General features: G+C 34.5%; 1 pseudogene; it reads right to left on the bottom strand.

Annotated features, from left to right (window-relative positions):
• Positions 1-1560: 1560 nt before the first annotated feature.
• On the bottom strand, positions 1561-5906 carry LOC100805282 (nicotinate-nucleotide pyrophosphorylase [carboxylating], chloroplastic-like; annotated as a pseudogene).
• Between the last annotated feature and the right edge of the window lie 19026 nt (positions 5907-24932).

The raw sequence follows: 24932 nt of genomic DNA, 5'->3' as shown, positions 1-24932 counted from the left end.
TAAAAGGTCACTGATGCAAACCGACAAGAGGGTGGTGCACTAGTTGCCAAATAGGCCCAACAGTGACCACACACAAAAATGTGTTTGTGCGAGGGACATTGGTGGACATCATTGCGGAAGCGGGTTCTGAAGAAGGGTCGGTAGAGGCCATGAAACATATCGAAACAAGGCCAAACAGAACCTAAACAAGGCCAAACAAAGCAAAATAGGGTAGATAGAGGAAGAGGAGGATGACGGCATGGTCGCCGAATGTCTGGTGAGTTTGTTTGCAGTATCGTTAGCTAAAAAAGGGCATGATGCACATACACCGGAGAGTGGTGGCGCATGTGTACTGTTTGGCGCATAGAAGAAAGGAGAAAGCAAAAGAAGGGCACAAAGCATAAAGGTCCACTAGGGAATAGGTCCTCTGTCGAGAATAATTTGATTCTGAGACATTGTAAGAATTATTTACTATTGTGTGTTGTTATCATCAAACCACATGAAATACTCTTATTTATAATGAAGGAGGTTTACAAAATTAGGAAACTAAATAATGAATAATAAGGGAAATAATCTCATACTAAACCATTGTGATTAAAACATATCAAACCATATATTTCACACCCATAATTTTGGACTTCACATAACGCTGAGCAAATTGCCATCTACCTCTTGAGATGATGAGACAACTGAGTAGACGTGTTAGTTTCTCAACAAAATAATAATAGAAATAAAAAATATAAAACCAGTACCAAAATATTCTGCACCATTTAGTCTAACAAATAATCCAAAATATATTGTAAAGATTAAACTGAGCAAATTTAGTGGTGAATACCTCGGTCTCATATCTCCCATTGATCAACTGCACAACTTCTTTTAGCATAGATATGTCCAAATCCCCATTTGGTAGAGGCACAACCATATTGTCCAACATTATTCGAGTCAAAGAAGTCTTCGTTTGAGATGAATAATGTAACACTTCTTCCACTTCCTCAAGAGTCCTGGTCTCAACCCGGAAAAAAAAAACAAAAACCTTGAAACACAAATGAGACCCCATAGAAGTTGTGAGCAGTTGCAAGGCATTTACCCAAACCTTCACATTGAAGAAATGGAGATTTTTCAGAAGAGAGTATCATTACAGTTACTAGGGCAGTAGGGACAAGAATTTCAGTTGTAACAACTGCACGTGTGGCAGGTAGGAAAGGAAGGAGCCAATAGAAGTGAATGTAGTAAAGGAAATGATGAAAAGGGCTGCAAAGGGGAGAAGGGTAACCAGTCAATCATTCAATAAGGAATTAGGGCCCTAGGGCAGGAAGGAAGCAGACCCTCAACAATCCACGGGTGTTTCTTCTATGTTTTCTGTTTTTCAGTGTAATGTGCAGGGATTTTCTTTATTGTAATTTGTAAGGAATTATACTCCATTATAACTTATCAGTAAAATCTGTTGCTATCATCTTGTTGCTGAATCAACAAATCATTTGTTACACGATTAGTTATTAATTTATTATGTAGCAAATAAGCAAAGTTGGCAAGGAATCATTTAAAATTTTAAGACTCCAAGCAACAAGATGTAACACATTATCATGTCTCCAACATATATGCAGGGTATGCTGCATTTGCCATTGCTTGTGGAATAACACTAAATCTACAACGCAGTCAAGAATTATAAGATAATAAAGGTTTCACTAATTACAGGGTCAAGTAAGATGTAACACATTATCATCTTTTACATTCAATCTGACTTCATAAGTCAACTTATTTGCAGATTTGTGACAATAATATGTTCATTACGTTTACGAACATCATTGTAAGAAGCATTTTGTGCCTTTGAAGGAGCTGAGCTTTGGGCAGTAGGAATTGAGATTTCTCTATATTTCCTTTTATGCATTCATAATATATCATATTCCATCGGTAGTGATTGTTTGACACGACTGTTTTCTCTCATTTGTGTTTGTGGTTTCTAACAGGCTGCAAATTGCAAAGTTTTACCAAAACATTGGGTTAAGATATATGAGAAGCCTACACAGTATCCTAGACCATAGTTTTCTCAAATAGAGCACTTGCCATTGCCACAATAGGTAGTTCATAACACTAACCATAATGCATATAATTTAAAATAACATCTTACTTAAAAAACTGATATTTGTAATACCATTCAAACCTAAAACTATGCACACCTAAAACAACTAATGGAATTTTTAGTAATTATTCTTCTGTGTTTATTCTCCTAAACTAGAAAGAACTCATCTCCAACAAGTGAAAACCTTGTTTCGTCCTAGATAGTTCTGGAGTATAATGTTTAAAGTAAATTGTTATTCATGTAGCATGGTGCCATGCTATACATTTAGCATAGTGCAAGAACCTATGATAAGCCATTGAACACAATAGCAGTAGCTATGGCGTGATATTAACAACGATGCTCTAGACAAAATATGTTAGGATATAAGGAGAAGGAAGAGTTAGTTAATATAGTTAAACTACTAATGAGTTAGTTGGTTAGTTAGAGGGGTTTATTAAATATAAATAGAGGAAGAAGGATAGGAGAGAAGGGAATCTTATCATTTGTAGATTGAGCATTAGCTCTTTGTGAAAGGAGAAATCCTTTGTGAAGGGAAAACCCTTGGAGGAGAGTTTTCTCTCCTATTTCCTATTCTTTTCTTACTAGTCAATAAAATCTTTTATTTTCTTTCTCATTTCAATTCTTGGTTCCTAACAAATTGGTCCGGCCTGTCGGATCTTCGAGGGGAAGTCAGTGTTAGAGATGGAGGAAGCGCAAATTTGGGATAAGAAGGTGGAGCTGCCAGCATTCATGGGGACAGACCCAATTGGTTGGATTGCTGGGGCTGAAAAATTATTTGAGGTAAAAGAAATTAATTCCTTCATTCCATAAGCTGCAATATGCATTCATGAGCATGAAGGGTGTTGCGACACATTGGTTCTACATTTGGAGCCAAAACAATCCAGATTCACATTGGGAGTCATTTTCCACAGCTTTGATAAAAAGATTCGAAGATCACCATGGTAACCACATCTTTGAAAGATTGAGTATCTTGAAGCAAGAAAATTCAACTAAGACAAAAACCCACATCAAAAAATGGGAGACTTCCACAAAGTTCTTGAAAGGGAGGACCGACATTTCAGAGTGGAAACACATGTTGTGCAAGATATTGAATGAAGAAGTTGATTCCCATGCCTCTCAACAAGACAAAAATAGCATGGAGGGAAATGGGACAAAATTCAGTGAAGCAAAGGCTAGTTCTTGGGCAAGAAAGGTGGAACTACCCAACTTTGATAGAAGCATATAAGGGGGAACTGATTTGAAGGATAGCAGTTTTGAGTGTGACAATGACCCATTGCAATTCTTGAAATCAGAAAACAAAAATAAAGAAGGTTCAGTAATCAAGAACCACATCCTTTGTGGTGGAGAAGAAACCAAAAATGATGAAGCAAAGTTAGCAAGATAAAAAAGAAGATTGAAAAGGTTATGGAGGAAGAAGTTGATCCACCGATAAAAAGGGAGAAGCACAAGGAAAACAAAGTGACGAATGTGGATTGCGAAGATGATTTTCTTGATAACCCAATTACAAATTTAATCAAGAAGGAACTCGAAGCTGGTGATTCAACCAAGCCACATTGTTTTCAACATTCAGATTTCCATACAAAGATTGTTATGGTGAAACAAAAATCATTCATGAAGGTGGTTGGAACAACAATGGTGTTGAAACCTTGGAGTGTCAACTTGTTGGGTGAGCCTTTAGCATTAAATTTTGTTGCATCTATGGTTGAAAGCTTAGCCATGGAACTAAGGCAGAAGGAATGTACCGAGCCAGTCAAGCTGATTAAAGTTATATGGAGTCCACCCTTGTCCCTCCCACCATCGAAGCCATCGGACCTCAATTTGCATGCATCGGACCTCAGTTGAGTTTTAAGAGGAGTGTATTGTTAGGATATAAGGAGAAGAAGAGTTAGTTAATATAGTTAAACTACTAATGAGTTAGTTAGTTAGAGAGATTTATTAGATATAAATAGAGGAAGAAGGATAGGAGAGAAGGGGATCTTATCATTTGTAGATTGAGCATTAGCTCTTTGTGAAAGGAGAAATCCTTTGTGAAAGGGAAACCCTTGGAGGAGAGTTTTCTCTCCTATTTTCTGTTCTTTTCTTACTAGTCAATAAAATCTTTTATTTTCTTTCTCATTTCAATTCTTGGTTCTTAACAAAATTAATAGCTAAAAACCCAAGTAAAGCATCTTAAATCTTACCAATTCTGCCATTTTTCAATTGTGATACAATACTCCCAACATTGTCAATAATTGACACAATATTTTCAATAGCCTTATAGAGATCTTTAAAACAACATATAATGTTAGATAACTAAGTTCAACATGATTTTCATCACAAATTGTTAGGTAGTTGTTAGCATAAGCATATTACAGAAATTCAACAAAAAGAAAAGATTTAAGTAAACAACAAATTACCTTAGTTAAAGTTGCAATCCCACTCATCCTCTGCATAAGTTTAGCACTACTCTTTCAGCTACAACAATCTTATGTGCCCGTCCTGCATGATCAATAGAAGCAATTCACGAAATTAATTACAAATGAAGCTACTAGCGTTTGTAATTATATTTTCCTAATAATGACCTTATCGTGAACTCTTCCAAATTGTAGCCCTTAATGGACAAAATCTCCATCATTTTTACTCCACTCCACCTGATAGTTGAAAGTAATCCTACAATGATTCAGCCAAGCACCAACCACAAATATAATGATAGACCATCTGCATATTGCCTTCATACCTTTAAAGAAGGACAAACTCATGAAATATCATCTCTGCAAGTGCTATTCCAACAATGATGCCATCCTCCTTTGCCAAAAAATAAGCATCCACTTCCATGTCAAATGGAATGGTGGCCAAGCATGTTACATCACCTACAATAAAAAAAACATCAAATCCCAATGTCATGAATACATTATAACTACCAAATAACAGAGTATGTATTAGTTATTTGCACAAGCCCAAAGGCAGAGAAGAATTTACGCTTGCTTATAATAAACAGTGAAGATAACAATAATTACAAATTTAAAACTCAAGAAGAAACATGGCAGCTAGTGCAAAAAACTTAGGAAAATGTTTAGGAATAAACATTGATCCCCAGCATCTTCTTCAAGCGCTAGCTTGATAATGCCCTTCAAATCATAAGTTGGTGTTAAAATATCAAGAGACCAGAAAACATTTTACAGCATGATAAGAGCTTTTGTTTTTGGAAAAACATATTTTCCTTCTATGGCCTATCCTTCTTAAATAGACAGCAAAATATATGCTTTTCAAGGAGATGAGAGATTATAGGAGTTATACAAGAAAGGGAGGGATTATAGGAGAATTCCTATTATCGGAGATATACAGGGAAGGGAGAGATTATCGGAGATTTCCTAACAGCTATAAACCTATTAAAACAGGTAATAAATTACATTAATATACATTAACATCCCCCCTCAAATTGATGTTGGTAAGTCAACTAGCAACAATTTGTCAACAAGAAACTTTGTGGATCTATGGAGATGTAAGAAAGTGAGATAACTTTACTGGTCAAGGCTTCCCTGATATAATGACAATCAATCTCAATATGCTTGGTTCGTTCGTGAAACACGGGATTTGCAGCAATTTGAATAGCACTTGTATTATTAGCATGAAGAGGGATACAATTAGGCTGTGAAAATCCAAGCTCCTCCAAAAGACTGTGTAACCACACAATTTCAAAACAAGTAGAAGACATTGAATGATATTCAACCTCAGTAGAAGATTTAGAAACACAATCTTGCTTCTTAGATTTCCAAGAAATGAGGGCACCACCAAGAAACATACACCAACCTATAGTAGACCGACGGGTATCCGGACACCCTACCCAATCAGCATCACTATATGCCATAAGTTATAAAGGAGAGTCTCAAGGAAAGAATAACCCACGTATAGGGGACCCTATAAGATAGCGGATAATGCGACAAGCAACATCAAATTGAAGATGTCTAGGAGAAGACATAAATTGGCTGACTTGGTGAACAACATACGATATGTCAGGTCAAGTTGTCGTTAGGTAGAAAAGACTTCCTACGAAACGTCGATAGAGAGTTGGATCAGTCAAAAAATCCCATTCATCTTTCTTGTATTTGACGTTTACTTCCATAGGAGTATCAACTGAAGTCTGCATAACTATCAAAGAACATATTGTGCAGCCTGTCATTACCTAGTCAGATACTGAGAACCCTTCCAAATCCGTACCCAATTTTGAAGTTTATAATCCCTTCAAACAAATCCTTACCATGCTTTCCTATAGCTAAGTGTATGGTGAAATTACGGGTGAAATCATAGTTAAATATTTTTTAATTTTGTATTTTATTTTTAATTTTTAATTAAAATATATTTGAGTTGATAAAAAAAACATTATAACAATCAAGTTAACTTTTAACGGTCAGCTCACTAATGAGAATGAAGGGATCAAAATAGTTGATTTTGTAAAATGTGAAGATTAAATTACTCAATTTTAAAACAAAGGTCAATATGATTAACAAAATTAGGTGGACAAAAATTATATTTTAGTCTTTTATTTAATATATTTTGATTGAATTTCTGATTTCTAAACTTCTAAAATTATTATATAACACAAATCCAACATATAATTTTTAAATATTTAGATAAAAAAATAATTTTGGAATTTTAAGAAAAAAATTATAATTAAAAGACAATTTTTTATTTTAAAAAAACTTAATTAACTAAAAGAATTTAAAAATCATAATTACACATCATATTTTTAAAGTAAAGTATTTCCTAATCGAGAGCTGTACATCTCCCAAGAAGAAATCAATTTTGTCCACATGGTTAAAAAACACAATTATCTATCAATTTTAGACCTTATTGATACACATAATTTAAATTAAAAATAAAAATGTGAATAAAAGCCATAGTTAAATACTTAAATGGAAATGTGAGATAATTATAGTAGTAAACGGTATTTGACTATATGAGTAGATATATTTCTTTTACGATTAAATGTGTCATGTAGCACTATATATGTTGACCACGATTAAAATAATATTTTAACAGTTAAACAAATAGGACCGTCATATTCGAGCTAATAGCGACGACAAATTGGCCGTTTTGAACAATCTCGTTGTGTCTTCCTCGCGCATTATTAGTGTAAACGGATATGATACATCCTGCCAATAAAGTTTGAATAGTTATTGCATTCAACTTTAAAATTTTGATTACTTCACTAATATATATTAATGTAATTAATTCATTAAAATTTTACTATATAAGTATCATTTAATTATAAAACATGATCGGTCATAGGAATAAAATTTATTATTATTTCTGTCCTAAAATAAGTTTGTACTTTTATTTTATACATATTAATAAAAAGTTAATAAATTATTGAAAGAGGGTAATATTTTAAAAAATTAACCTTATTAAATAGTAGATATAAAAAGTAATATTAATATTAAATTAAAAAACTAAATTGACATTAATTATGAGTATTGGAAAAAGAATAATTAATATTACGTTGAAAAATTAAAGTTGATATTACTTTCGGATGATTTTTTTAAATGGCACATTTAGTATGCAACAATGAATATTAGTGTGTAATTAGACTGATACATCCTTCCTCTAAAAGTTTGAATAATTATTGCATTCAACTATAAACTTTAATAATTTCATTAATAATTTAAGTAATTTTTTGAAGTGAAATATATTAATGTAATTAATTCATTAAAATTTTATGTGTATAATTTAATTCAATCTTTGTCCATTTGTTTAAATAAGATTCAGTATTAAAATAAACCTTCAAATCAGGCTTGATGGGCATGGAAGGCACACCGCGTGAATTTGGGTTTCGGAGATCTTTCGCTACGTGATACTCTCAAACACTTGGTGAGCACGCTGCAAAGGAATTACTCATTGCTTTGTAAGAGTAGCACGATCCTGAGATGTTGGCTTTGATGTTTTCCCCCCTAGTTATGGTGTAATTTGGTTTCAGTACTTCCTAGTGTTTGTTCCTATCTGTAGATTCTATTTGGTGATTCGGTTTGCTTGTAGCTAAATCTGCTAGTCAATTCAATTGAGACAATCACATAATTGTTTGTAGTGGTTGATTGATCATTCAGTCTTTTTGTCAAATGAAGTTTACATTGATGTGGTGATTCATGCACTGGCATTCCTATTCTATTATTGAAAAAAAATTTCACATAGTAAATGCTCTGGCATTTCAATTCTAATTATTGCTCAAAAAATTTCACAAAGTAAAAAAACTCCTAATATGAGATTAACGTACAGAAAACAGGAACCACAAACATGTGTAGAAAAGCTAATGTCCACTTGATTGTTTGGTGAGGATTGATATGCACACCATATATTCACAGCAACGTCAATGGGTTAAGGGATTAGTTCTTGCTGTAAATTTTTTCCCTTCAGACTCACGAGTGTCCCCTGCCCACAAAGAAGACAAGGTCATTTTAGGAAAAAAAAAATACTCATTAAAAGACATGTGCTAAAAAAGGGATTAGGGGTTGCAAGTGTAATATATAGTAAAAAATTAGGGAATTTTCTGTATGATAAAAAAAGGGATGTATGTGTAATTATAGTAAAATTGAGGGATATAAGTGTAATTTACTCTAAAATCCAAGTAGTCAATAGTTAAAATATTGGTGAGACTGAGCTCAAGCTCTTTAAACAAAAAATAATAAAAATGATTAAATAAGATTTTGATCCACAATAGTTATAAGTAAAATCGGTAAATATTTTGTATTTATATGTTTTTCTTGCTAATATGATAGTAGTATGAAATTATCTTTACTGAAAATAATAATAATAAATCTTTGTTGGAGACCTAAGCACATGTAAATATTCTCCTTACAAATAAAGCATGAAATCTCTTTTATTTTTGGCTGCATATGGAATCGTTTTTTTTACTGATATATGAAAGTTAATTCCATAAAATGCAATTAGAAATAGAATCATCTTTACTATGCTCACATTTTAAATAATAGAGTTTATTTTTGTCGCTGTAAAAAAATCGTACTATCAACTAATAAAAAATCATATTTAATATAATTTTTAAATTAATTATTATAAAAATTAATAAACTTATTTTTCATAACAGATTATAAACATAGATAGTTTCAAACAACCTTTTTTTTTTTCAAAAACAGCCGAAATCAGTAAATATAAGTTGTTATCAATACATAAACATTTTCTCTTTTAAATACAGTACTACTTTTTGAAGTTTTAAAAATGTAATATTAGATAGGTGAAACAGAAATTCAAGTCAACTTTTTGAGTTTTCTGAAGTTTGACCCACTTTATTTGGTTCGAATTAAATAGAATTATTAAAGGTGACACAATTCTCTCTACTAAATTATAAGACAACTACGTTCTCAACAGTTAATTTTGAGATCATGGTTAAATTGGTTTCCTTTCAATATATTTTTTTTTTTTGCAGTCAATATTTATGTTTTCAATTTGAAATATGCAAGTTCCTGCTTCCTATAGATAAAATTTCGCACAAATAAAAATAATTAAAATTCAGATTTTGATAGATAAAAAAGATTTTAAATTAAATAATATAAAAAAATTTAGTAATTTATTTTTTAAAAAAATATAAATAATTATTAAAAATGATAAATTTACATGTGATAAAAGAGTGTACAGTAAAAAAAATTTCATTTTTATAAATAACGACTCAATTTACAACAAGAAATGATTAATAAATTATAAAAATGAACTTTAAATATTGGAAATCGTTTGATTTTTATACTATATCTGCCACAAGTGTGTGGACACTAGCTAATTATTATAAATTATATATGTCCTGACACTCAAATCACATTTTGACTTTCATAATCTGACGCTTAATCCAAACCTTAACGATAGCAACTAAGAAATTACTCAATTTTGTCAAATAAGTAGTTTGATATGGGTTATTTCACGATGTGTTCAAGTAATTATCTATTTTTTTTTTGTTTTAAAATCACTTATTTTGAAAACAATTTTATAACTTGATAGATTTTGAATTATAAATTGTTTACTTAGTGGTGTAAAATGTTTGAGAAAAGTTAGAACTAAAATAGCATGGGGGGTTGATATATAGTTTTGCGAGTTTACATGCACACCCAAGCGCATACTATATGTTAATTTGAGGTTTAAATTTGGCGAACATTAGGGTCAAAAGTCACATCTAACTTTTCTGATGTCACTCTTTGTATTGTTCCTTTAAAATTATATATGATTTTTAAAATTAAATGTTATCATTAAACATTAATATAATTATAGTTAGCTGTCGGACAGGAGAAGCCAAATTCATCAAAAATCCTATTTTATCGGTTGTCACCTTCTTTTCTAAATCAGCTGCCGCTATTAATGTATTCAATTCACAAGAACGTTTTCAAACCCTCGTTCAAAAGGAGCTAGCTAATTCCACTACAAAAAGCATCTTTTTGATGTTTTATGATTTGCGTCACGGGCGTTGAAAAAACCTGAAACAAGTTAATACACTTCGTTTAATTTTCCTTGTTGGTACAAAAATTCAATGTCCCATCTCCACCGTTTTCTCAACCAACAGTATATATATATATATATATATCTGTGTGTGTGTGTGTGTGCATATTCTCCTTCATAAAGCATGGAGGTAAAGATAGAGTTGGCTATAGTTTCATTCAGGAGAATTGGGAGAAAAGCATAGCAAGCTAGCCATTATGCCGTGTTTGGGGAGATCTTGCTTGATTCTCTTTATTTTGGTACTCTTAGGGGCTTCAAGTACAGGTGAGTGCACAAGAGACTTAAGGGTCTTCAAAAGCTTGTTTGGAAGCCAATTACCAAAAGGGCCAGTGCCACCATCTGGACCCTCTTCATGTCACAACAAGCTCAGTCCTTACAAATACAACAAAGCTTCATTCCCAGATGATTACTATAGTTTTTGTCCTTAGTATAGCACTTGTCAAGGATAGATGCATGGGAAAATATGTATATATGATCTAGCTAATGGTAAGAAGAGTAGATTGCATATTTTGCCTCGTTAAAAGAAAGAGAGGGAACCAAAATGACATTATATGATTTATGTGTAGTGAAACTCACTTAAGTGATATAAGATTTTATTGTTGTTGTTACTTTTTGGTATTCTCAAATCAAGTTAATAATAAGTGGACAAATTCAGCTTAAGCACAGATTTAATTGATTTGAGTTGTAATGACTTTTTTTGGTTCAGTGATTAATTATGCATAACCTTACATTATCAAATGAAACATTTATTTTTTTTTTTTATCTTTTTGCTGAACGAGTCAACGTTTTTGTGGTTTTTTTTTTTTCCTTTGGTATGTTAATACTTGACTTTGAGCATTTTTCTTCTAATTTCCAGTCTACATTTCAAGTGTTGTTTCTTTAATTTTAGGAGGTTGTGTGTGTGAGCTACTGAAGCGAATGGTAAAAAGTAAAAACAATAGAGCTGATCGAGTTGAAATATTATCATGGCAGGACAAAAAACACTATTACTATATATTAGAATAAAGTTTCCCTAAAGCATACTTGAAGATGTGTATTTTCTACCAATGAATGTGTTGATCAACAAGGAACGAAAAATTTAATTTAAACAACGATTTTCGAGTTAAGCCTTAAAAATTCAGTTGCATTAAAACTATGTATGGAGAACTTTGTTGCCTTGCAACAAATTTGGTTGGATGATATGGCTCCACCCTATTGGACTTAGTGGACTCAAACTAATCAAGGATTAAGTCACTATTGAAAAAATGACATTTAATGATGATTTTTAAGGCTTTTTAACAACGATTTACGATTATTATTGTAACCGGCGTTGTGGAAAGTCAATACTTTCTATGAAGATTTTTAAATCGTCGTATAAGGATATAATTTTTAAGACAGTTTTGTCCGAGAACCATTTTAGAAATTATTTTTTAAAAAAAATGGATATTTCTAAGAAAATTCCTTGGAAAAATCATCTTAGAAGTGTAACTTTCTAAGACGGTTTTTATGTGAAAATCGTCTTAGAATATATTTTAAAAAAAAAATAAAAAATGAAGGATTCTAAGACGATTCTTAGGAAAAATTGTCTTGAAAGTGTAATTTTCTAAGACGGTTTTTATGTGAAAATTGTCTTAAAATATATTTTTTTGGGAAAAAAATCTTAAAACAAAAATTGTTTTAGAAAGTTTCCTGAGACAGTTTTTGAGAAAACCATCTTAAAATGTAATTTAAAAAAAAAATTAAGGATTCTAAGACGATTCTCTAAAAAATTAAAAAATACCAACACATCAATTATATTTACACAAGTACACAACCCAAATTCTAATAGTCTTATTCCAAAGAGGATTAATCCTAGGAGTTTAGACATTTTTAATTATATTTGAATTATGATTTGGTAGCAATTGCATCATATAATGCAATCTTTAATTTAACTCCTAAGCCAACTCAACGGTCCATATAAATAAACATAAATAATATTAAACAAATAACACGCACCATGCACTTTAGATGATGCTAACCAACCTTAATGATCAAGGAGATAATAAGCTCTATTCACCTCAATTATATATAGAGATAATAAGCTCCATTTAAATAAGATGCACAAGGAGAATGAAGATACAAACAAAAACTAACCACCCAAATGAGAACTAGTTCCCAAGGGGATGAGCTATGTCATCATCAGATTCTTCAGTTGGTCCTTCATTCTTTTCCTCTTCCTTGGCTACAGCAGGAGGACCAAACTCAGTAGACGAATGAATTTCAGACAGAAGTTGTTACAGGTGTTTGGAACTAGAAGGAATTTCAGAAACCTCCTGAAACATGGAATCAGAACATGAGGGAGAAGAGAGAGTCGCGTGAGCATTTCTATTTAAAATTAATCCCTTCCCCATACCTTAATTTTTTATCTAAGAGTGATTAGAGAATGTTCTCATTTCTCACAATCATCTAGAATTCTCTTCTTGATATGCCCCATATATGTAAAGAATCAGGGGAAATGTATTAATTACCTGAACCAAACAGAACAAAAAATCTTGAAGTTACATCTATCTCTGAATGTTCCTTCCTGAAATATTTTAGAAAATATATTGAGCAATTGAACCAAATGAATCCCAACAATATAACTCAACCCCTCAAATGCCAAAAAATTGGATCAACGACTTCAACAATAATAAATTAGTTCAAACTTCAAAATTAATATTGATTAACAATATAATATGAATACATATAGCTACAACTAAATAGCACAAATGACAAACCATGTATATTGGACGAGTATATGCTTTGGCCAATGCTGAGAATCCCAGAATTTTTTACTAATCTCATGATGAACTTCAACATCTGTAAAACAAAAATAGAATTTGTAAGCACAATCAAAGGCTTAGGCCCTCGAAAATAAGTTACAAAGGCATCACTTAAGTAATCATATTGCCCATTGTTTCTCTTATACCGAACAAATGACATATGGGAATTCATCATCATGTAGGGTATCAATGTATTTATAATTCAATATGAAAATAAATGTCTACAAAATATACAAGTTCCACAAAATCAGTTTATTGTAAAGTGTATTCATCAACACTAAGTCACTAAATGTTTATTTCCCAACATTAATCAATTACAAAGAATGGAATGTCTTCAGACATCAATCAGGAAAAGAGAAAAGCCTTCACTAATAAAATTTGAATACTGTCATGTGGAATAAAAGAATCTACAGACAGAGATGGGTACATCTATACATGAATATGCCAAATGACAATTGAAATTGTACATGCTAGGTAAAATTTCAAAGTAGAATGGTCACCTCATAATAAGAGAAAAAGAAAAAGTTTGATAAACATAAAATTAGAAGGAAATGAATATTTAAAAGGTCAAATGCATACAAATTTCAAATAAACTTTAGGAACATTGAATTAAAAAGCTTTGGGATTGACAAACAATTTACAAGCACACTCCTTGGCATTTTTAACACATTTCAGAAGAGTCTTAATAAAAGGTCACATGCATAAGCTAAGGATCATACTTTCATTTTCAAAAGGTCACAACCTCGTTACTAGCCTCTATGTATAGAACTTAATGTTTTTAAAAACATGATTAGAGAAGAACAACATACAATGATGAGGCATATCCACAACTTTAGTTGTGACACCATGCAAATCATTTCTTGGATACCTTTGCATGACATTAAAATTCCAATCAATTCATGGATTAGCAACAAATTATGAACTCGTATAATCCAGTACAATAATAGAATAAACTGAACAACATCATGCACATGACCTATCATGAACACAACATTACCAAATCTACTTCGATCATTGGAACCTAAGTACTTTTCTGATTCGCCACAAGAAGCCATCGGATTAAAAACTTTTCCCTTCCAACTTGAAACAATCTGCAGATAAATTAAAAATAAAGAAAACTATAACTATATTTTCTCCCATAGTTTAAGAGCCAGGGTCAACCAGATAGAATCATATTACGACAACGCAATCATCCCATATGGTATATCCAGTACAATAGCACAAAGTTTCATCTCATCGTGTTCAGAATAGGATACATTATTCCTTTAATTTCCTGTATCAAGCATTCCAACTTCACTTCTCTCAACAATGCAATATATAAGAAGATCACCATCTTTTGGTAGGACACAACTCATTTTAATTATTTGGTACAAAATGCACAACCCTATATTCACTGTGTCTTCAGATTTTCATTGCATCCATTTTTTTAGATTTTCATTTTATGTATTTTTCCCATAATAGAGAAACCAATTAGGCACAAACACCATTCACAAATTTACTATGCAAAAAACAACTATAACTACAATTATAAAATCAAGGTTTTAGAAAATGATCTGCAATTGCAATTTTTAGTTGATTCTACTACCTTGCATATCTAGCATGCCCTTACACTCACAACACCCCTCAACTATCCAACTCAACACTATTAAATTCAACGACTACTATAATTTTCCCATGTAGGAAAATTTATGATAATATATCCTTTTTCTAAGATGGACTTTTCAAGATGCACTGACCATATGAAATAAGACACTGTTTTAACTTAGTGAAACATGACAAAAAATCAAAATAATAACTGACGCATGTTAGTCACTAATAGTAGTAAATAGCTAAATAGATGGAAAAGAAGCCATAAATTGAAATAAAGCTAAAACACATGTTAGTTAGTCAACCAATATTATCAAACTCATAACTTGAAAGAGGAACGAAAAGGGGATAAAAGATTATCGCTCGAGATTGTAACATAACTCGTAAGAGTTATATACATATAAAAAAAATTATATTTACAGACATATACATACCTAACAATTAAGGCGTATGATATATACACTCTCTCTTTGTACTAATACACTATCCTTTTTTTCATTAGCATTTTAATGTGGAGTAGATTAGGGATAAAAAGTGAGGAGGAAAGTGAAATAGCATAAAAGAGAAGTGTAAATAGCAATTACTAGAAATAATATAAACAAGATAAATAACTAGCCCAATCAAAACAACACTAATAAGTTCCAAACACACAAATAGGCCCATTCAACACACACAAAAGGCATCACCTTCCATGCACCAAACAAGCTGTCACACAACACGCACCAAACACTCTTGTTCGCATCTCCTTCCACGCACCAAACAATTTCAACACGCAGCACCTACAGGCAACAAAACCAAAGGATGCATTTGTCAGCTACGATGATGGTGACATTAGGACCAATGTCGGTGACAACCACAAATTCAAATAACATAGTTGGTGTCAGAGACAACCAACTACAATGAAGGAAGCGCTTGTAATGACTGATGGCGAAAGCGTTGACGCCGACATAGGGGGTCGACAATGGAGACGACCCTTTAGCGGAAGCTACGCACAACCATCGGGGAACATAAAGGTTAGCGTTCCTATTAACAAATATTTGTTTTATAATTTAAAATTTATAAAAATATATGACTTATATTAATTTTTTTTATAAAATAAAACATTTGTTTTAAAATCTGTTACGTAAAACTAGAATTCCTATCTTTTAGGATTTTGCTTCTAGTGGGTCAATTTGGTTTGTTATGTTTGTTTGTTTGCTTTTTTAGTGGGTCCATTTACTTTGAGTTTTTTGTGTTGTTGCATAAGGGAGTTTATGCCTATATATATTTCTCTCCTTCTTTAGCCAATATACATAAGTAGAAAAATAATTTTGCATTTTCCTCTAAATTTATTCTCTTCCTGTTCTTATAGAAAAATTACTTTTTTTGAGAGAAAAACCATTGGTGTTTAAAAGTTTCGGGAATCCTTTCGCTGCACATGATCGGAAACAACGAGTTGCCATATCTTGGGAGAGGAATTCAGTCAGATTCTCCTACCAGTGCAATAAGGGAATTTTCTCTCTAAGGATAACATTTGCAACCCAGGCTATTTAAAACTTCTCCTTTAACATTATTTTCCTTTGTGCTTATTTTATATTATATTGCATTCTTAACCCATGTTATGTCATATTCTGATGTTGTGTTACTATTGTTGTTCTTTTATTTAGTTTAAGACTTTACATCTTCTTCTCATTTATTTTATTTTATTTTTCTAACAGTTCCTCTATTCTAGCAAGTAAACTTGCATTTCATGACAATCCTGCATCTTCTTTGTTCTTTAGTTCGATTAAGCTTGACAGAGGCTCAAAAACTTGTATCTCATATGAGTTTGCGAGTTTACTTGCATTTTTTACAAAATTGTTGTTGACGCATTTCCAATTTTGGATTGAAATGAAGCCACCCTATGACATTTTCTACTATCTAGGGTTGATTAATTTTCTAGACGACTAGTTCTATCTCGTCGTTATGCTAGTAGAAAGCTCAATTCCATAGCTCATAAAATTGTTAGATCTAATAGAAAATATTCGTCATTTTTCAAAAAAAAATAAATCTTATGTTACATGTTTTTTTCTCCTCATTATAAAATGTTATACTACAATTTTGTTTAGCAAATACAAAGTCTCGTGAAGAAAGCAATCCAACAATACGAGAATTTTGAAGGCACGTATATAAATAATCCTACCATTTCACTTCTACAAACCTAACAAAAACAACAAAAAACTGAGCATAAAGTACAATGTTTCAAAACAATCATTATTTCATCAGTTGATCTTCTTGTCCATGCTTCATCCAAAACCTCCAAAATAAGAAATAAGCCAACCCAATTCCAACCATAACATACAACCAAACATTTCCCCTTCACTCTCCTTTGACGACTTCACCTCCTCAATCATAAAACTCTCCTTTTTGAATTCCCCAAAATACCCTCCATCACACGCACTTTCAGCACGTACGCCCTGTCCCTCTCCCCCACCACAACCTAAGTGGGGAACCCCTCCTCGTCAAGGTCAATTTTGTCAAACATCGCACCCTAGGCCCACCCATCATTACTCTTCACAAACCATAATTTGTTAAGCAACACCACCAAAATGACATCGTCGCTTCTCAAGGCGACGCTGATGCAATTCTACCCCCCAAGGGCATTGGATAGAAGACTCTAAGAAGATTGGGCCAGAGATGCAAGAGAAGGCCCTAGGATTCTCATGAGCCTTAGGCTAGAATTTGGGCCCATGGGCTAAGTATGAGCCCACTTATGTTTGTAAATATTATAATAGGTTTTCCTTCTGTTGGGTCTTGTATTTTGACCATTTTTAGGTTTGTAGGGTACCCTACAAATTAAGGGCACCCTACCCTACACGTTAAGGATACTTTAGTAGTATAGGGTTTTAGCCTTGTATTTTAGGGTATTTTGAGTAGTCTTTGTAGTATGGACTTTTTTTTTGTATTTTCATGTATTTTGTCATGGGGGTGAGCTTAGCTATTTGAGGGGTGTGAGTAGCCCCCCTAGCTTCTCAGGGAAGTTTTCTTGCTTGCTTCCCAAGGAAGCTACCTTCCTTGCTTCTCAAGGAAGTTTCCCATTGTATTTTCATGTATTTTTGGCATGGAGGAGAGCTTAGCTATTGGAGGAGTGTGAGTAACCCCACTAGCTTCTCAGGGAAGCTTTCTTCCTCTAGCTTCTCAAGGAAGCTACCTTCCTTGCTTCTCAAGGAAGCTTCCCATGTGCTAGGCTATAAATAAAAACATGTGTAACACTTGTTATAACTTTGATAAATGAGAAACTTGTGAGACTCACTTCAAAGTTCAACTTCTCTCTCTAATCTCCTTCAATTCCCATGCCCCCTCTCTTTCTCATTCTCTTCCTTCATTGAAGCTTCCTCTCTAAGCTTCTTATCTAAGGCACTCTCTTGGTGGTGAAATTTCTCCTTCCATGGCTTATTCTCTAGTGGATGACGTCTCCTCTCACCTCTTCTCCTTTATCTTCTACTGCAACTCCATGGTTGAAAATCACCATTGAAGGAATCACAAGCAATCTCAATTCCTACCCTAGAAAAAGAGACCAAGGTACCCAAACCTAGGGTCTTCTGTGAATAAGAGCCTAAGAGAAACCTACCTTTAGCCCAAACTAGAAAAACCTATTCTAGCATGCCTTTAGAAATTCATGCATATACTAAAAATGTGTAAACCACATGAAAAATAGAGTCAAAGAAAGACATAACCCAATCAATCATAAGCAAGAACCTTGCTTGAATGAATGAGTGTCTTCTTGAACTCAAGAGAAATTCATAACTTATTTTTCACAATATGATCTTCATAATCAAAGATTAGAAGTTGTGAGTCATATTGTATCTAAGCACTTTTTCTTCTCTCTTTATCACTTACTTTAGCTCATACAATTTCACACTTTTTGTACTTACAAATAAAAGTGAGAACACAAGGTGGCTATTTATAAAGAAAATAGTTATATCCACCTATAATAAATTAAATATACATGTAATTGATTATTTTGAAGAAGTAATTGATTATATTATCCTTTCAATCTATTAAAGTGTTCTTCCCAAAAACTAGAAAACTTTCAAGAACAATGTAATCGATTAGATTCTTGATGTAATCAATTAAAGTGTTATTGATCACTTTTGAAACACTTTTAAGAGAGAAGTAATTGATTATATCACCCGATAATCGATTAAAGCAGAGACTCCTGAAAAACCAATCTTTGTCTCATCTGAATTGTATAATCGATTATGATTACCTTGTAATCGATTAAACTGATACGAGAAACTTCTCTGTAAGCTACAAACACTAATGTAATCGATTATGATTAACTTGTAATAAATTAAAATAGAGAGTTTTAAACATTGAATAGATTTTCTAACTTTAGAACCTTTCTTCTTACTTATACATGATGATGCACATACGAAATGATAGAGACTAAGATGCAACACACAATACAACAATCAATACAAATGCCACTCAAGAGAGTTGGGCATGTAAAAGACAAAACTTCTTCAAGTTTCTTCAAGCTTAAAGGCTAAGTCTTCATGTTGCTCCCCCTATCTCTAACAATCTCTCCTTTTTTTGCTTTGATGATGCCAAACTTGAATTGCCATTTTAGTGCATTTGGAAAGTCTTGTGGGTAAAGACTTTTCTTAGGAAAACCTGAAAGTTTCTTAACACTAAGAGAAGTATCAATCTATATCATCATCATCATCATTAAGTAGAGTTATATATGAGTGAGTGTATGCAATATATATAAGCAGATGCTAATGCAATTTTTCTCCCCTACATAATGCTAATGCAATACATACACACAAATGCTAATGCAATAATATATCTCCTCCCTTTGGCATAACAAGGCCAAAAAGTCACAGATGTTAGAAGAATAACCAGACCAACATATGATGTGAAATGGGAAAATACCATAGCATTTTATTCATTACATAGAATCATTAAACTATTATATGAAAACTTAACTTCTTAATCAGAGACACAGAAACAAACAAAAACATAAGAAAAATTGGGAAACAAACAGACATTAGAAGCAATCACTTGAAACATGACTAAGCTCCATCCTCATCGAGGTTAAGGAGGTTGCTAAGGGTCAGCCTAATTTTTATGTTTTCTAGCCAAGTAGTTATGTTCTCCAGCGAACTGTGAACTTCAGTTGAGTGCTCTTGATGGAGGTGAAGCATAGCATCCATCTTTTGAATCATGAGTTATTCAAAAGGACTCCATTGATGTGCAGGCTCTTGTGGAGCTTCAACTTTAGCATCTTCATCCATCTGTTCCAAGTTTCCGGCCATTGGCCCTCTAGTCATTATCCACTCATGATTGACAAACCTCATTCCAAGCTTCTTGAGATACCTTTCGGTAATCTCACTAGATGCTTTGGTAAAATCCACTATCTCATTAGATACATTGACATTGAAATAGTCAATGAATCTTGAGACAAGCACGACATAAAGAAATTCGTAGTCCATTAACTGACGACTCTTTAACATGTCGTCTTCTATCAAAAGTAACCAATTCATTTTGATACCTGATTTTAGACCATAAACAATTTGTAGATCATCGTTAGTTACCTAAGCGTGATTACTTGACCTCAGAGTAAAAATGTAGGTAATGAGGTAGACAAGCATTCTGTCCTTTGCAGTCCAGCCACCTACTCCTAGGCGATTCTTCAAGTTCCTTACTGGGTTAATAAGCATTCCCCTATAGGTCGGCATCTTATTGTACCCATCAACTGTTTCTTTGAACTTGTGGACTCCACCCATGTCCAAATCGACTACCTTCTTCCATACTTTAGCATCAATGACCATTTCTACTCCATTAGCAATAGATAAGAGATTACCTTCTAGGTCAACGCATGCACAAGTGTAGAAGACCTTGACCAGTTATTGATAAAATGTTCCTTTCATCTGCACCAGTGTGAACAAACCTTCTGCTTCCAGCAGATTAGGAAAATTGAACCCTTGTTGAGAGAATCAGCTTTCTGCTTCTGCTCCCCCTGTCTCCATGCTTACTGCAGCATCTTCTATCAGCTACTAGTCTTCTCCAGGATGTCAAGACATCTCATGTGACATCAGCTATCTGCTCCCCCTGTCTCCATGCTCTTACTGCAGCATCTTCTAGTAGCTTCCATCAGTCATCATCAGCAGCAGCAGTCTCCCCCTCAAAATCGTATACATACAACTCCCCCTCAAAATCATGAATTATGCATACATCGTATCCTACTACTATTGCATACATAGTATCTTACTACTCAAAATCATGCATAATACATACATACTACTACTCCCCCTTTTTAGACATAAATTTGGCAAAAGTAGAATGCATGAAATTAATGTGCAAATATTACAGACCAATAACAATCAATTGTTCAAAGGGACATGCCCTTATAGCTAGTAAAAGTAAAAAACAAAAGTAAAGGTCTGATGGTCATGGGGTGGCTTCAGAATCATCATCTGATTCAGTATCCTCTGCTGCATCTTCCTCTTCCTCAGCAACTTCTTCTTCTTCCTCGGCTGCTTCTACCTCTTCCTCAGCTGCTTCATCTTCTTGCTCAGCTGCTTCTCCATCATCAATGCCACTTTCTGAGAGCCTTTTGATCAGCCGTTCCAGCTCCATCTTCTTCTCTGTGGTGGCTTTGATGGTTGCTTCCAGCACCTTGCATGTGTCCTTGAGTTCAGCAATCAGAGCATCCTTGGACACAGCACCTGAAGCAGCAGCTTTCCCTGATGTCGAGACAATGTCTGGGACATGTGTCCCCTCAAACAATTTGTAATGCAGGGATAGAGGAGATTCTCTCTTCATCACAAAGTCAGTGTAGTTTAAAATATTGGGATGTTGACTCAACATAATGCCACACAATACAGTTGGGAAGGCAATGGGTAATTTGATAGCAAAAGATTCTGAATGCTTAACAGTTTGATCAAAAATATAGTTTCCAAAATTAAATTTGGACTTGGTTCCAACAGCATACAGAAATTTACCCAAACCTGTGGCAACAGTGGAAGTATGATTGGTGGGTACCCAGTTTGCAGCTCCAATCCTGTGCAGGATTGCATATTTCACACTCAGCTTCCCTGCAGACAGCTTCCCTTTCTTTGGCCAATGCTGGACTTGTTTGGCAGTGATTTCCTTGGCAATTTGATGCTCAGAGACAGTAATGTCCACCACTCCATCTGTTGGTCTGCCCAGGTATTTGTTGATCACAGCAGGGGAGAATCTAACACATTTTCCTCTGACAAACACTCTTTGATACTCATCACCCTTTCTGTTTGTTATGTCAGAGGGAATGTTGACAATGAATTCCCTGACTAGACTCTCATAGCAATCTCCCAACTTGGTGACAGTCTTCAGCAGTCCAGCAGCCGTGATGAGGTCCATGATCTCCTTGCAATCCAAGGCAGCTCTTCCCAGTTCTCTTTCCAAGGCAAGTCTGCGTTGATACACGAATTTCCACCTTTCAGCATTGCCAATGGAGTGGAATGAGATGTTGTCCAATGGTGCATCAGGGACATTTTCAGGCACCTTTTTCCCTGATTTCTTGGCCCTCTTTGATGTCGAGACATCTAGTTCGACATCATCATCAGAATCAGATGAGGAAATTTCTTTCCTCTTCTTGGAAGGGATTGCAACTTTGCTCCTTCTGGATGTGGTAGGAGTGATTAGAGTGCTTTTCTTCTGGGCCATAGTCTTGATTCGTCCAGACCTCTTAAGGGGGGTTTTTCCTTTTCTGCTTTGTAGTCTTTCCGCAATGCCAGGTGCCAACTTGTTGGCAATGGGTTCCTCATCAGATTCTACATCTTCGAGGTCAATGAGGTCACCTGGAGCAGGTTCTGGTGCCTTTGGTGCAGGGGTCTCTTCTGTGGCTTGATCATCTTCTTCTGTTGATTCCTCTTCACTGGGTGAAGGGAGGGCTTCAGCATTTGGAGCGGAAGATGTTGGAACATCTTTATCAACATCAGGCACAGAAACATTTGGGGTGGAAGATGTTGGGACATCTTCATCAGCTTCAGGGACAGACGCATTTTTCAGAATGTTACTCACAATACTGCGGATCTTCTTGTCCATCTCCGGGTCTACTTCCCTAGGACTTGTTGCAGGGCTAGGGTTTTCAGCAATCTTCACTCCCTGTTGTCGTTTGGGAACCAGTTTTTCAGGAACAGGGGCTTGACCAGGAATCATCTGTATGGGTTGGATATGGAATTCAGGTTGTTCCTGGATTGATGGTGCTTTGATGGATGATGGAGATGATGGTACAGCGGGTGAACCAGGAGCGGAAGTTTCTTTTGGTGAGGTAGCCATTGAGAAGCAGAGCGTTTGGAATGGTTTTGCAAATTTCTGAGAGCTGTTGGGGAATGCTGAAAACGAGATTACCACGAAAATATAAGTTTGAATGAGGAATGTAGAGGGACGTGTGAAGCAACGGTCGAATTTGTTTTGGCTTAGTAGTGAACGTGCTATTAATGTTAAGTGAGACGTTTGAGCACGTTCAGATAGCAGTAGCTGCTATAATTCCTCTAGCAGACAAATGCCCAGCTTGCCCCTCAGTTTTTCAAACTGATTTGCATCCAATGCCTTTGTGAAAATATCTGCTATTTGTTCCTCAGTGTCAACATGCTCCAGTGTGATAACTTTATCATCAACAAGCTCTCTGATATAGTGATGTCTAATGTCAATGTGCTTGGTTCTGCTGTGTTGCACAGGATTTTTAGAAATATTAATAGCACTCAGGTTGTCACAGTATAATGTCATGACATCTTGTTCGACATTGTACTCCTTGAGCATTTGCTTCATCCAAACTAGTTGTGAACAGCTGCTTCCTGCTGCAATATACTCGGCTTCTGCAGTAGATAGGGACACACAGTTCTGCTTCTTGCTGAACCATGAAATAAGATTGTTGCCCAGATAGAAGCATCCACCAGAAGTGCTTTTTCTGTCATCTGCACTTCCAGCCCAATCAGCATCACAATACCCAACCAGCATTGAATCTGAACAATGACAGTACATAATCCCATAGTCACTGGTACCATTTACATATTTCAGAATTCTCTTTACTTGAGTCAAGTGACTTATCTTAGGATTGGCTTGATATCTTGCACAAACACCTACTGCATAGGTGATGTCGGGTCTGCTAGCTGTTAAATATAGTAAGCTCCCAATCATGCTTCTGTACAGACTTTGATCAACACTGGTGCCAGCTTCATCTTTTGACAGCTTCAAGTGAGTAGGTGCAGGTGTTCTTTTATGGCTGGCATTCTCCATCCCAAACTTCTTGACAATGTTCTTTGCATACTTGCTTTGTGAGAGGAATATGGAGTCTTCCATCTGCTTCACTTGGAGTCCCAGAAAATAAGTCAGCTCTCCAACAAGACTCATCTCAAATTCAGATTGCATCTGTTGGACAAAATGTCGAAGCATCTCATTCGACATCCCTCCAAACACAATGTCATCAACATATATCTGTGCTATCATCAAGTTTTCAGCATCTTGTTTGACAAAGAGAGTCTTGTCAATTCCTCCCTTCCTATACCCTTGCTGAGTAAGGAACTCTGTTAGCCTTTCATACCAAGCTCTTGGAGCTTGCTTCAATCCATAGAGAGCCTTCTTGAGCCTGTATACATGATCTGGATGAGTTGGATCTACAAATCCCTTTGGCTGCTCCACATAGGCTTCTTCATTCAGGTATCCATTCAGAAACGCGCTCTTCACATCCATTTGGTACAGCTTGAATTTGAGGATGCAAGCTACACCAAGCAACAATCTGATGGACTCAAGTCTAGCAACTGGGGCGAACGTTTCATCAAAGTCTACACCTTCAATCTGAGTGTAGCCTTGAGCAACAAGTCTGGCCTTGTTTCTGGTTATAACACCTTCTTCATTGGTTTTGTTCTTGAAGATCCACTTGGTGCCAATCACATTAGTTCCCTCGGGTCTCGGAACTAGCTCCCAGACTTCATTCCTTTTGAATTGCTCCAATTCTTCTTGCATAGCATTGATCCAGAACTCATCAGTCAGTGCCTCTTTCACATTCTTGGGCTCAATTTTGGAGACAA

The sequence above is a fragment of the Glycine max genome, chromosome 7 (assembly GCF_000004515.6).
Source record: "Glycine max cultivar Williams 82 chromosome 7, Glycine_max_v4.0, whole genome shotgun sequence".
In the NCBI taxonomy this organism is placed as follows: Eukaryota; Viridiplantae; Streptophyta; class Magnoliopsida; order Fabales; family Fabaceae; genus Glycine; species Glycine max.
This window is presented reverse-complemented; position numbering and strand designations above follow the sequence as displayed.